We start from the raw sequence: 15,283 nt of genomic DNA, 5'->3' as shown, positions 1-15,283 counted from the left end.
CCACAGGGCTGGAAAAGGCCCTGGGAGGTGTGGGGGGTGGGGCTTAGGCTCAACGGAACAGAAGGGGCCCAGGCGTGTCTCCCACCTCTGGTCTCAGAGGGTGGGAGACCCCACCTGGGAGCCCAGCAGGCTTCCTGGCCCCAAGTGGTTGGGTAAATGCCCTCCACCCCTCTCCTGCTCCTCCAGTCAGGACGCCCCCTCCTGCCTGCCTCTCCTGATCTCCCCAGCCTCCCTCCTATGCCCTCAGGACCCATGTGGCCTGGAGGGGGCTTTGGAGGGTGGGGGACAGGCCTGGAAGCTCAGCAGGCTCCCCGGGCCGAGTGGGTGGGGCAAACACCCTCCACTCCCCTCCCCTGCCTCTCCTGTTCTCTCCTGGCCTCACTCATATGCCCTCAGGACAAACCTGGTCAGGAGGGGATCTCTGAGGGTGTAGAACCCAGCCCAAGAGCTGGGCAGACTTCCCCAGCGATTGGGCAAGGGAAACGCTGGGCATGCTCCCCCACTGATCCGAGCCCCTTAGGGTCCCTCCAGGTGTGGGAACCCCTCCCCCCTCTCAGCCACCCCTCAGGGCGCCAGTCCTGTCCAGCCTCCACTTCTCCTCCCCCTCAGTCCCCCCATGTCCTACTGGTTCGCTTGGGGGTTCCTCCCATCTCCTTGGGTGTTGGGGTCCCCCACCAGCATCCAGCAGGTGCCATAGTTCTGGGGAGATGTGAACTCTGCATCTTCCCACCTTATTTCCCTTTTAAATTGAAAGAACATTTTTGAGCACGTAGAATGTGCCAGGCATTGGGATAGATATTTTCCCATATACTATTGGGTTGGCCAAAAGGTTCATTCGTTTTTTTCCGTAAGATAGCTCTAGTAGCACTTAGCTGTCCTTAACTTCATTCGAAACAATTTTGTTAGATTGTATTGTGACAGCTGTCATATCAGTATGCATTAAAAAAAAACTTATCAGACTTCCCTGGTGGCGCAGTGGTTTAGAATCTGCCTGTCAATGCAGGGGATGTGGGTTCGAGCCCTGGTCCGGGAAGATCCCACATGCCATGGAGCAACTAAGCCCGTGTGCCACAGCTAGTGAGCCTGTGCTCTAGAGCCCATGAGCCACAACTATTGAGCCCACATGCCACAACTACTGAAGCTCACACACCTAGAGCCTGTGCTCCACAACAAGAAAAGCCACCACAATGAGAAGCCCGTGCACTGCAACAAAGAGTAGCCCCCACTCGCCTCAACTAGAGAAAGCCCATGCACAGCAACAAAGACCCAACACAGCCAAAGATAAATAAATTTATTTAAAAAAAACTTATCAAAATTGGTGAATTTTTGTGTAGCTATTTTAATATTGAAGATGGAAGAAAAAGAGCAACATTTTTGGCATATTATGCTTTATTATTTCAATAAAGGCAAAAATGCAACTGAAACACACAAAAAACGATTTGTGCAGTGTATGGAGAAGGTGCTGTGATTGACTGAACTTCTCAAAAGTGGTTTGCAAAGTTTTGTGCTGAAGATTTCTTGCTGGACGATGCCCCATGGTCAGGTAGACCAGTTGAAGTTGATAGCAATCAAATGGAGACATTAACTGAGAACAATCAATGTTATACCACACGGGAGATAGCCGACATACTCAAAATATCCAAATCAAGTGCTGAAAATCATTTGCACCAGCTTGGTTATGTGAATTGCTTTGATGTTTGGGTTCCACATAAGTTAAATGAAAAAAACCTTCTTGACCCTATTTCTGCATATGATTCTCTACTGAAATGTAATGAAAACGTTCCGTTTTTAAAACAAATGGTGATGGGCAATGAAAAATGGATACTGTACAACAATGTGGAATGGAAGAGATCGTGGGACAAGTGAACTGAACCACCACCAACCACACCAAAGGCCAGTCTTCATCCAAAGAAGGTGATGTTGTATATATGGTGGGATTGGAAGGGAGTCCTCTACGATGAGCTCCTTCCAGAAAACAAAATGATTAATTCCAACAAGTACTGATCCCAATTAGACCAACTGAAAGCAGCACTCGATGAAAAACGTCTAGAATTAGTCAACAGAAAACGCATAATTTTCCATCAGGATAACGCAAGACCACATGTTTCTTTGATGACCAGGCAAAAACTGTTATAGCTTGGCTGGGAAGGTCTGATTCATCCACTGTATTCACCAGACATTACACCTTCGGATTTCCATTTATTTTAGTCTTTACAAAATTCTCTTAATGGAAGAAGTTTCAATTCCCTAGAAGACTGTAAAAGGCACCTGGAACAGTTCTTTGCTCAAAAAGATAAAAAGTTTTGGGAAGATGGAATTATGAAGTTGCCTAAAAAATGGCCGAAGGTAGTGGAACAAAAGGATGAAGGTGTTGTTTAATAAAGTTCATGGTGAAAATGAAAAAATGTGTCTTTTATTTTTACTTAAAAACTGAAGGAACTTTTTGGCCAACCCAATATTTCATTTCACCTTCACCGTGACTCTGTGAGGCAACAAGAACACGTGTAATTTTTTATACATATTTGACTTCTGAAGAGGCCGCTGCAGTTTTTCAAGCAAGAGATGTTGGTAGTTTTTTTGTTTTTTTGTTTTTTTTTTTTGCGGTACGCGGGCCTCTCACTGCTGTGGCCTCTCCCGTTGCGGAGCACAGGCTCTGGACGCACAGGCTCAGCGGCCATGGCTCACGGGTCCAGCCACTCTGCGGCATGTGGGATCTTCCCGGACCGGGGCACGAACCCATGTCCCCTGCGTCGGCAGGCGGACTCTCAACCACTGCGCCACCAGGGAAGCCCGAGATGTTGGTAGCTTTGACCGTGGCAGTGGAGGTGGATAGATACCATCCACAGACAGTGGTTGATACCATCAACAGACTGTGGGGATGGGATAAAACTGCGGAGCAAGGCCAGACACCTCCACCTCTCTCGCATTTCCAACCCACAGCATGTCTGCAAAGCAGATCTCACAGCCCTCCTGGGGACATCACACCACGTCAGGAAGTCCTGTTGGAGGAGCAGAGGATGGAAGGTATGGAAGTAAAAACCTTGAGTTCAAGTCCCACTACAACCACCTGCATTTGTGGCCTGGGAGTGCTCGCTGACCCACCCGTGGGCTTAGTCCTGGGTGTTGAAGCCTGAGAGCAGGGCAATCAACCCTGCCTGGCTCACCTCACAGATCGAGGTGATGACATATGGTCCATCTGGGTGCTGTAAGTCTTCCCCAGGTCACGGCTGTGCACCGTGCACTTTCCCACTCGGCTCCTGTCCTGCCTTGGCAAGAAGGTCGGCGAGCCACCTCTCACCCTGCACAGCCGGTCCTGGAACGTGCTCCCCACAGGGCCTTCAGGGAGAACAGAGTGGGGCCCCTGCTGGCCTCTATGTGTAAATTTTGGGAGAAAGTGTCTCTTCCTGGTAGACAAATTTAGAAAGGGAGACTGCAGCCCTCGGATGGGCAACTTTGGAGCAGAAGTCACTTTTGTGCAGGGAAGAGTCGCAATCTCCCGGGAAGGTGTGTTCTCCTGGCCAGAGCACAGGGCCCAGAGCAGACCCTCCTGCTCTGCTGGCCCGTGCTCAGCGGTACGCTTTTCTCTCTGCTTTTCTCCCATTTTCCACCTCCCGGCTGGCCATCCCACTCATGGCAAGAGTCTTCGGGCAGCTGGGATCTGCTCCCTGAGATCAGCGGGTCTCAGGTGCACTCAGCTGCCATTCTGGGCCCTTGGGGAGGACTCAGTACCTTTAAGTACCTGTTCCTCCAGGGAAAGCGGGGGCCTTGGCTAACTCTGGCTCTAGTGACAGAAAGCATGCTACATCTTTGCTAGTTGCTTCCCTAAACCTATGCATGTCATGCAGGCACTGATTAGAAGCAGCTGGCATTTAAGGCTCTCAATTATTCAGAGTGATGCAAACAAACTGCTAGGAGAGGGGGCTGGTGGTCAAAGCTGGGAGGTAGGTGGGGTGGGGGGAGGTGGGAGAGGCTGGGAGGAAGGTCACTTCAAATGTCCGGAGAAGGAACAGGCTCTCCCTCAGAGTTGCCCTAGGGGTGTTTGCTTATACATAGGAGGCCAGGAAGCTGGTAAAACAAGCCCCTGTTTTGAACTGGGAGCTTACCAGGTACCCATGTCACAGCCAGACTGGCCTCGGCAGAGGTTGAACTTCCCCCAAATCTCTCTGGCTGTCACTGTGCCTCAGTTCCCCCATCTTGCTAGGGTTCCATCTATCAGATACCAGCTCTAACCTTCCATGATCCTAGATTCCTTCCTGCACACGTTTGGGCTTTTCCATATTTTAAAACACAATTATTGATTGAGTCCTTAAAATCAAATGCTGCCAACTAACATTACTTCTATTTGCAGATCATTAAAACTAAGGATAATTCCTTGGTCGATTTCAAAATGATCCATTATATAACGAGCCAAAAAGTTAAAACTTGCAATGCACTCAATTAATTATGAAACTACCAATTAAGGGGAAAACAACACTTGGGTTCCTTTCCTCATGAAATAGAAATGCAAATATTTTGCCTGATAATCTTCAAGTTACCATCATGGTAATGGCAGTGTAAAGTGTGGCACATATAGTTCACCTAAATAGGTGTGTAATATACACACCTTATATGAATTAATAAAAAATTAAATATTAATAAATATTGACTATGCAAAATGCATACAGTCGGTGCATGTTGGAAAGAGAATTTCAAAGGCAAGGCAGTCCTCCAGCTCTTTATTTAGGTTTTATCTGGTGTTTCATGGTATTAGAGATTCATTATTATACACACCATTTTTTAATAACTTAATCCAACTGCAAAGATCTCCAGAAAAGATTCTGTTAGTTTCCTTGGCCACTAATTTCTGGATTGTAACAATCTTGCCCATTTAGAAAGTCTTCTTTGGGTCTGTCCAGCCTAAATTTCTCATGCTGCACCTGGGCTCTAAGGGCAGCTGAGGCCCATTCTGTTTGGCTCAGCCCATAGGCTGGTGCTCAGGGCTGTTAAGGGCCAGGGAGGGTCCTTGGAGTTGCCGAATTTAGCAGCAGGTCTCAGGTGGAATGAGCCCAAATTTCTGGTAAACGCTGGGAGGAAGGTCAGCGCTGGGCACTCGGGATCAGGGCTGGAGAACTGGCAGGCATGAGGTTAAAGACAAGGTACAGACCCCCTAACTAAACGTTCAGCTCAATATACATGAGCCCAGGACACCTTCCCCTCTCTGTCTTCTCATCTGTAAAATAGAAGGTTGAACTGGGGGTTTCTAAGACTTATTCCACTGTGAGTGTTCTGGGTTGATTTTGTGTGGGCAGGCAGGACCACTTTGCTAAAATCATGTCTCTTATCTACTATCTCTGATTTCTTCTACTGTATTTGTGAGAGATGGGATTTTGAAATTTGCAAGAGAAAGGGACTGTGCATGAGATAAAGTAGGTGAAAAGATCAAGGCACAGACTGGTTGTGTCAGCCAGGCACCAGGGATACAGCAGCGAACACCATAGGCGAGCGTCCTCGCACTGGTGCAGGTACGAGAGAACACCTGCGTGTGTGCTTAGAGCGCCTCCTGCCGGCTACGCAAGAAATGCTCAGTTAAATAATGCCTCTGGGTCCAAGGGTGGGGGGATTGCCTTTACATTGTAGAGCTTTTGTACCTTATGAGTTTTGTGCTATGTGAGTGTATTTCTATTACTATACACGAAATAGTTTTTAAAGAGAAGAAGGGAAGTGATGTGAGCGCCCACCTGTTTTTTCATGCCGTTTGGGTCCCACTCCGGTGGAGGCGGCGCTGGGAAAGCCGGCGGCAGCCTGTGATGACCCGGAGTGGCCACGTGGTGACAGTGTTTCCCTTGGATCGGCCCAAGGTAACGCGTCCCCGTTTTAATGAACTCCCCACTGCGCACTGGGGGAGGGGCGGGGAGGCTCCCTCTAGATTCAATTTATGGCCCTCAAGTAAAGATGCTAAATAAGATCCTGAGTGGAAAATAATGGCTGTAACAGATATCCTCTGGTTCCTCCCTGTCTTCTTTCCTATTAGAATGTCTCCTGGCTAAGAGCCCCTTAGCTGCAGGCAGGGGGTGTATTGCACAAAAGAATCCGAGGGAGAAGCTGGGTTGATTTAGGCAGACCAGGATGTGAGTGAGGGTGGAGAGGCAAAGAGCAAGGTTGTGTCAGTCAGGCAAGGGTGTCCGGGGACGGGGCGAGACCCCAGAACCTAAGAAAGGGATTGGATTTGATGGAGAGCTTGTCGTTTTCTTTCACTTACCAGCTGGAGACCCCAGGGCCTTTCTTTCTGAGGGGTCGGGGGTGGGGTGGGGAAGGGGGAGCTTCTTCCACCCAAGACTTGCAGAGGGCGAGGCGGTGAAAAGTGAGGGGAAGCTGCAGCATTGAAGCCCTTGGGAAGTTTCAGCAACCTCCTAGGCCAAGTTGCTCTTAGGTGAGATTACGGGACTGGTCCACCTTTGAGGTTCCAGGGTCCTCAGTTCATGGCTTCCCCTGGATCACTGGGGAAATGAATTAAATACCCAGATTCTGGGGTCCTGCCATTGCTTTGTCTGTTCTGGGGTGAATTGATAAGAAACTGGCTTCCCCTGCCCAGGTTTATTGAGATAGAATTGACAAATAACATTGTATAGTTTAATGTGTACACGTGATGATTTCATATATGTATATATTGTGAAATGATTACCACAAAATCTAGTTAACACACATCACCTCACATGGTTACACTTTTTTTTTTTTTATGGTGAGAACTTTTAAGGTCTACTCTCTTAACTTTCAAACATATAATACAGTATTGTTAACTATAGTCACCATGCTTTACATTACACCCCTGGAACGTATTCATCTTATAACTGGGAGTTCCTACCCTTCAGACCAACAGCTCCCTATTTCCCCCGCCCCACCCCCCTGGCAACCACTAACATACTCTCTGCACCTGTGAGTTTGACTTTTTTAGATTCCACATGTAAGTGATATCATACAGTATTTCTTCCTCTGTCTAACTTATTTCATTTAGCATAAGATATGTATATCACATTTTCTTTATCTATTCATCTATCAATCGATACAGGTTGTTTCCATGTCTTGACTATTGCAAATAATGCTGCAATGAACTTGAGAGTGCAGGGATCTCTTCAAGATAGTGATTTTATTTCCTTTGGGTGTATAACCAGGAGTAGAATTGCTAGATTCCAGTAGTAAAAACTGGCTTTTAAATTAGGTGTAGAGGAGATAGGTATCAAGGTGTGGGGAAAACCTGGAAAAAGTCTCCAATTTAGATTGCTTCTTAAGAGAGTTTAAATTTTTGCTCCACTTTAAAGAAATGGAAACTGGAAATCATGATCACTACATATAGGTGGAGTTTATGAGAGAAAGACCACGTGGATCCAATCAGCAGATCTATCCTCAAAGAAAGGCCTTGGGTCAACACCAAAGCTGGGGAATGAAAGAACATTCATATGTATTAAGTCAAAATTGAATATTTGAGTTATGTATGTATAATCTTTTATGATTCTGTGCTTTATTTTTTTTCCAATTAACCACCCATCTACAGGTGGGTAGTTTTGAATATAAGGATTCTATATCAATAATAAATGCTTATATCACAGGATGAATGTGGGGAAGAACTGAGATCACACACATCTTCTAGTCCAGTGCCTGACATGCAGCACGTGCTCAGTAAATACAAATCTTCATTCTCCTCTCTTTCCTTCCAGTGACTGGGAACCACAACTTCCCAAGACAGCTAATTCCATGTCCAAACAGCTTTAGATTGTGAGAAGCTCTTCTAAAGCCTTGTAATTTCTATCTATTAGCCCTAGTTTTGTCTGTTGGGTGTACACAGAACCAAAGGCAGTTCTACTAGTATTGGAAAACACAGTCTTGTCCCTCCAGGAGCCTTTTCTTTTCTGCAATGAACCCTTGTTCTTGTTTTTAACTGTCCTCAGATGATACATTTTCAAGATTCCTCACTCATTATTTTATGCATTCCTCTCTGGGCCCACCCCATTGGACCAAGTGATACCCCAGATGAATGCGACATTCTATACATGACACCATAGAACGACTCCACCACTTCACCATTATTCTTGACCCTCCCTTCCAACGAGGCCATCTGTCATGCATGAGTGTTGTGATAGTGTCAAATGTTGCTAATACAGGGCTTGTTGCTTAAGTCCTTTCCTCTGAGACTTTGTGAAGCCAGGCCTTCTCTGTCCTGAAATTGTACATTTGACTTTTTCAGGCTGTACGTGGAAATCTGTATGAATTACATTTCATCTTGTTGGTTTCAGCCCAGTTTTCTAGCTTGAGTCCTTTTTTTCCCAGTATTTTAATGCAAGTTATTCAGCATAGTAACTATTTTTCCCAGCTTAATGTTGTCAGCTAATTTGGTGAGTGGGCTTTCTAGGTCTTTTTTCAAGCTGCTGATAAATATAACGGACAGTAAAGGGATCGGGACATAGTTGTTTGACACTTATAAGAAGTCCTGCCTTCCCTTCCATTTGTTTAACATGAAATTCAACAAATATTTGTTAATCTGTACATGTCAGGCATTGCTCTAAATGCTGGGGATCCAGCAGTGGACAAAATGAGAAAAATTCTATCTTTACGAAGCTTATATTTTAGTGAACATCATTTTGACTAAGTCCTGCCTCCATCATATATATATATATATATATATATATATATATATATATATATATACACACACACATATATATATATGCCTTTTTCCTTATGTAATTTAGCTCACATTTGTTGATATTAAGAATTTGTTGAGTACCAACCATGTGATGAGCCCTTTTTCTGGTCTGCATGCATATAATATGTAGGTGGGAGCTGATGCAGAACACATAGGCCCAGGTGTCCAGCCACTAGATTGGCAGAAAGCTGATGATCACAGCCGTGGGATTTCCTCTCCTTTTTGGATCATCCATAAACTTCTTGAAACATTTGTGATCTGAGAAGAAATTACTACAAACTTCCATTTTCGAGTGGGGGAAAAAAATCTTAGTGTTGGCCAGTTCTCTGTAGTGTCTACTTCTGGACACTTGGGGGCGCTGCTGAACACAGATTATCCCCATCCATTTGACCGTGTGGCTCCTGCCCCATCACCAAGTGCAGGTTGGTGCCCTTCAGAGAAAGGCTGGTTTTCCCCCCTCTGGGCCTCACTTGGTGGTTTCTCTGGAGCAGCTCTCTGTCCTCAGTCCTTTTCCTCTAGGGCTGAACACCCCTGAATGGCTCATGGGACCTCCCCCGAGGATCTGAAACCCTGCCTCCCTGTAGTTCTGAGAATATTTTGGGCAGGTGGTTAAAGACATTGAGGAGACCAGGTGCTGAGGTGGTTTTCCTCTGCAGTTCTCAAAATCTAAAAAATGTATTCCATTCCCTTCTGGAGATAATGTTAATTGATCAAAGCCTTCCCAATTGTTTTTCATTTAAAGTGAAAAAAAAAATCTGATTTCTTCCTAAGGAAGGGGATAGGCAATGAGACACCACTTTGGGGGTGCTACTGACCACTGATTACTGCTCCCGCCCCCTCTATGCAGTGGTGGTGATAATGGCAGTCATGCAAGGGGGATGGTGCCGATGGGCTGGTGGGGAAGGAATTTCAAAACTTAATGTATGAGTTGCAATTTTCCAGAGGTCTCTGTGCATCTTTAAATATCAGTAGGAAAAAAGTCTTCAGTGGGTTACCTCCAAACATATACATTAGCAGCTTAGCTCATTTGATCTCCAAAATAGCCCTGCAAGGTAGCATTATTCTGGCCATTTCATAGATGAAGAAGCAGGTTCAGAGAGGTGAAGTGAAAGGACCTCTCTATAGAGGAGCTTGGAAATTGGGTCTGTTGGGCTCTGAAGTCTGACTTGGTCCGTCACGCTGTGCTTGTAGATTCCCACCCACTGTGCTGAACTGGACCCCCCCCTGCACCATCGTTCAAGCATGGAGAGGACTGCTGGAGGGCTTGGAGGACCAACGAATTTCTATGGGCTAAGAGCTTCAGAGAGGACTTTTCCTTTGCAAAGAACTGCTGGTTTGATCCCCTGAAGTAGTGCATCTCATTAAGCCAGCGTACATAGTGGAAGTAGAAGGGTCATAAAGTGCTAGAACCAGAAGAGACATTGGTGATAGTGCAGCTTAGCTTACTTTACTGAGTTGAAAACTGAGGTTCGGGGAGCTCAAATGACAACTAGGGAATGTAATAAGGGAAAAGAATCTGGAAAAAAAATATACATATGTATAACTGAATCACTTTACAGCTGAAATTAATACAACATTGTAAATCAACTATACCTCCATTAAAAACAACAACAACAACAACAAAAACCTGATTGTTGATGACTTCAGCTTAGAGGTCTTTGTTATGCTTAGAACAATGAAAATTATTGGCATGTTAACATATATCGAACTTCCCGTTCTTGCCAAAACAGAGTCATAGGTTTATTTTTTTACTGTTAACAGCTATAAAATGGGGCAAAATATATGAGCAACTATTTTCAGGCAGTGAGTGTCAGAGAGCTGCAGCTCTTGAGAGGAGGGAAGTATGCAAGGTGAAGTCCTCTTTCACACCAACTTTTCGCCTGAGGCATTTTCCATACTGTAAGGAGTCTGGCTGGGGGAAGGACGAAAAGTCAGAAGGTCAAAGTTGCTAAGGCCGAGGAACTTGCAGGTTTGGGTACCAGAGAGGAGGGAGCTGAAGAGAAACAGACCCAGAAATCTGTTTAGGGACTTCCTTCAAGTTCTTTGCCAAATCTTTAGCTACATATGCACTGAATGAGACTCTACAAAGTCAATTGAGAACAGCTTCTAGAGGACTGAAAGGTGAACAATGATTTTAGAAGTTGCACGTGTTAGGGAGATGTTGGCGCTCTGATCCAGCTAAAGTGGAGCTGAACACTTATTTGAGTCCCCAGAAAGGCTCATCTCAGGAGAAAGGACTGTGTCCTAGGAATAAGGGACATGCATGCCACAGCACTGACACCAAAGATGAAATAGACCTGCCTTAAAAAGGCCCAAACCCAAGACCGAACAGGATCAAGATGACGTCTTAGCATTTAACTGCTTGTCAGAACAAATTGCCACACTTCTTAGAGGAATACAACAAAATTCAGAGTGTCTACAACATATCATTCAAAATGTTCAGCACACAAAAGAAGATGTCTAGACAGGCAACGAGTTAAGTTAGATATGTAGACCTTCCTTCCTTAGGCTTGAAACCCCAAACATTTTCTCTCAGTTGGCTTTTTTCCTTTGGGAATGTTTTAGTTTGACTTAAATGAAGAATGGACCATGGAATATCTGGGCTTTAGCAATGCGATTAGATTTCTTTTTTTTCTTTTTAAAATTGAGGTATAATTGACATATAACATTATATTAGTTTCAGGTGTACAACGTAATGATTCCATATTTGTATACATTGTGAAATGATTACCACAATAAGTCTAGTTGACATCTGTCATCTTATGTAGTCACAGATTTTTATTCTTGTGATGATAACTTTTAAAATCTACTCTCTTAACAACTTTCTAATATGCAATACAGTATTGTTAATTATAATCACCATGCTGTACATTATATTTCTAGGACTTATTTACTTTATGACTGGAATTTTGTATCTTTTGACCTCCTTCACCCATTTTTCTCATCTCCTTGACTGGATTTCTGATCCAGAATAATAAGTTGTTTGTTTTTGAATTGCTCTTAATGTCTTGGCTGATTTGCAGAGCAATTGTCCTGCATATTCATGGAGAAATGCACCTCTGTAGATAGGCTGGCCTCCCTAACTGGACCTCAGCATTTTTGTGGTTCAGTTGAAGGATGACATTTTGAAACACATCTGCATTTCCTCTCTTTCTTCTCTAAAAAGATTGTCATGTTTGTCTTTCTCTTTTTCTTTTTTTCAATAGGGGACTTTGGGGAATGGGGATGGGGTAGTGGAGGCAAGACAGGGTGGAGAATTTTACATATTTGGGAGAATATCCTAGATTTCATTGAGCATCTGGATGACTGATAATAAGATAAGGAGGAACTGTAAAATTTGAGAAAAAAATTGTAAAATCTCCAAAAGAAATACCTTCTAGTTTTTTAAAAATTTATTTATTTATTTATTTATTTATTTATTTATTTATTTATTTATTTATGACTGTGTTGGGTCTTCATAGCTGTGTGTGGGCTTTCTCTAGTTGTGGTGAGCAGGGACTACTCTTTGTTAAGGTGCACAGATTTCTCATTATCGTGGCTTCTCTTGTTGTGGAGCACAGGCTCTAGGCACACAGGCTTCAGTAGTTGTGGCACATAGGCTCAGTAGTTGTGGCTTGCGGACTCTAGAGCTCATGCTCAGTAGTTGTGGTGCACGGGTTTAGTTGCTCCGTGGCATGTGAGATCTTCCCGAGCCAGGGCATGAACCCATGTCCCTTGCATTGGCAGGAAGATTCTTAACTGCTACACCACCAGGGAAGCCCTCTTCTAGCTTTTTGTTTCATGACAAGAATTTATAAGCACTTTAAAAAAATTTTATTTATTTTATTTTATTTTTATTTTATTTTATTTTTTTTTGAGGTATGTGGGCCTCTCACTGTTGTGGCCTCTCCCGTTGAGGAGCACAGGCTCCGGACGCGCAGGCTCAACGGCCAGGGCACGAACCCGTGTCCCCTGCATCGGCAGGCAGACTCTCAACCACTGCGCCACCAGGGAAGCCCTATTTATTTTATTTATTTTTGGCTGCGTTGGGTCTTCACTGCGGGTTTTCTCTAGTTGTGGCGAGCAGGGGCTACTCTTCGTTGCAGTGCACAGGCTTCTCATTGTGGTGGCTTCTCTTGTTTGCGGAACATGGGCTCTAGGCACACAGGCTTCAGTAGTTGTGGTGCACGGGCTTCAGGAGTTGTGGCTCACGGGCTCTAGAGTGCAGGCTCAGTAGTTGTGGCGCATGGGCTTAGTTGCTCAGCAGCATGTGGGATCTTCCCGGACCAGGGCTCGAACTCACGTTCCCTGCATTGGCAGGTGGATTCTTAACCACTGTGCCACCAGGGAAGCCCTGTAAGCACTTTTCTTAGACAACTTCAACTTGTGTTGCATATCCAACTAATTCAATTTTTACCTATAAAAAATGATTTTAAAACTTTCTGATTGTGTAAGAAACCTGAAGATGTATAAAGAAAAATTTTTGCAGTTTCTGATTTTAGATATAGTTGATCAGTTACCCTTTCTAGTAAAAATGTTCCTTAATATAAATTTTTTTCTTTTCTTGAAAAAAATAAAGTTGCTTTCTAATCAGGAAGGAAGCAGAAGGTTTCTGTTGGAGACCTTTTTATTCTGGTTGCTGTTGGGGAGATTTAGTGTTCTGGGAATATGCACATTTATTCAATGAGGGAATAAAATCAACATTATTGATTATTTTAAGGCAGAAAACATCTTGGATCATGAAACCTGTAATTCATAGGTCTTAATTTTTCTCCTTGTTTCCAGTGGCTGATAGCTCATCCTGCAGAATTAGGCCTCCATGCCCTTGGAATGCTCTTCAATTAATTAATAATTTATGCTGGGTGAACTGATATGCAGAATGGGGACAAGCCTACATCCTGCACTGGGATTGCTTTTGCTGCTTGAATCATCAGGGAGGTTTTCTTTGTGGAAAAACTCTGTGCAGAGGGTGGCCCAGAGGCTGAAGGGCGAAGCTCAAAGTGATGGACATGTCTGGGCAGCTTTTTTCTTCTCTCAGCTGTCGGTTTGACAACCTCTCTCTCTCACAAGTGAATCAGATGGTATTTCACAGGCTTTGACCATCCTTCTTTGGATTGTGTGGATTCTGAAACATTTTATAAGTTGAATCTTGAGAAAATGCCTTTATCTGGGCATGGGAAATTTAACATGCAGTTGAGAAAGAGATTTTAAACACATGAGCAGGATTGATTAACTTTTCTTCTGATTCTTGGGCCACTTCCATTTTAGTTTCAGTAAATGAGGAATTTTTTAATGAGTTATGTGATATTTGCTGAAGGCTGTGATTTTGGCAAATGCTAAATAGAAAAAAAAAATTCTCTTCCCCTGCCTTCCCCTATCCATCTTCTTATTATTTGGACAGTATTCTCAAGTTGTTTGCCAAAATCAGTGACACAACTGAAACCATACAACTCAGATGGGATTCGAACCCAGATGAAACTCTGATTGGGACTTGAACCCATGATCTGGGGGCTTGAACCCACTGTCTTTTAATTGCAGTTGCCCACCTGGTCTCAGGACTTAATGAAGCTCAAGTTCTTTATGTCTCGTCACAGAAAGAATTCAGTGAGAGACAAAGTGATAGGTAAGAAGTGGATTTATTTAGAGAGATACACATTTCATAGACAGAATGTAGTCCATCTCAGAAGGTGAGAGTGGCCCTGAAATATAGGGTGGTTAGTTTTTATGGGCTGGGTAATTTCATAGGCTAACAAGTGGGAGGATTATTCCAACCATTTTGGAGGAGAGGTGGGGATTTCCAGGAATTGGGCCACATTTTGGCCTTTTATGGTTGGCCTCGGAACTGTCATCACACCTATGGGTGTGTCATTTAGCATATGCTAATGTATTACAATGAGCATATAATGAGGTCTACCGGAGGTTGAATCTTCTGCCATCTTGGATCTAGTTAGTTCTAACCACTTTTTATCGTATCCTTAATGGCTATGTCATTCTTTTAAAGGTTGTGTCCTGCCCCCTTCCCTCCTGTCTCACAGCTGCCTTCTTCAGATTGGGACCTGACAGACTGGCCCAGATTCCCATAGCTGACAGCCAGCCGTGTGTTGAGTCTTCTCTGTGGAAACACCAGCCTCTCAGACAGAAGGGCATGAAGCTCCAGGTGAGCCAGAAGGTCACTTAGCCTAAACCTCACAAGTGAAGGGTGTTATTTTTTAAATACAAAGTAGTTTCATTGGTTTATTAAAAATTACAATGCTTATTGAAAATTCTGTGCAATACAACAAATAACAAAAAAGGTAAAAACCCAAAAAGCACCTCACCCCCCCAAATCTCACCATCTATATGCAGGGATCACCAAACTTTCTGCAGATATCTAGATGGTAAATATTTTCACTTTTGGAGGCCCAATGGTCTCTTATGACAACTGAATTCTGCCCTTGTAGCAGAAAAGCAGCCATAGATAACATGTAAATGAAGAGGTGTGACTATGTTCCAATAAAACTTTATTTAGGGCCAGATTTGGCCTTGTAGGCTGTGGTTTGCTAATCCCTAATCTAGAATAACCTTCATTTGTATTAGGTACACATCACTTCCCAAATATATATATATTTTCCTTCTCACATGTGTCTT

The 15,283-nt window shown here is 44.0% G+C and overlaps 1 long non-coding RNA gene across 1 annotated transcript in view; it reads left to right on the top strand.

Annotated features, from left to right (window-relative positions):
* Positions 1 to 14,727, top strand: part of LOC308618506 — a 118,948-nt gene extending 104,221 nt beyond the window's left edge. The window contains exons 2-3 of the long non-coding RNA XR_014016021.1: positions 14,195 to 14,279; positions 14,692 to 14,727. This is a non-coding gene — a long non-coding RNA (uncharacterized lncRNA). The remainder of the gene's footprint in view (positions 1 to 14,194; positions 14,280 to 14,691) is intronic.
* The last annotated feature ends 556 nt before the right edge of the window (positions 14,728 to 15,283 follow it).

This window comes from Mesoplodon bidens, assembly GCF_964165515.1.
Source record: "Mesoplodon bidens genome assembly, chromosome: 6".
Classification (NCBI taxonomy): Eukaryota; Metazoa; Chordata; class Mammalia; order Artiodactyla; family Ziphiidae; genus Mesoplodon; species Mesoplodon bidens.
Note: the sequence above shows the minus strand (reverse complement) of the source record. Positions and strands in the feature narration are given on the sequence as shown.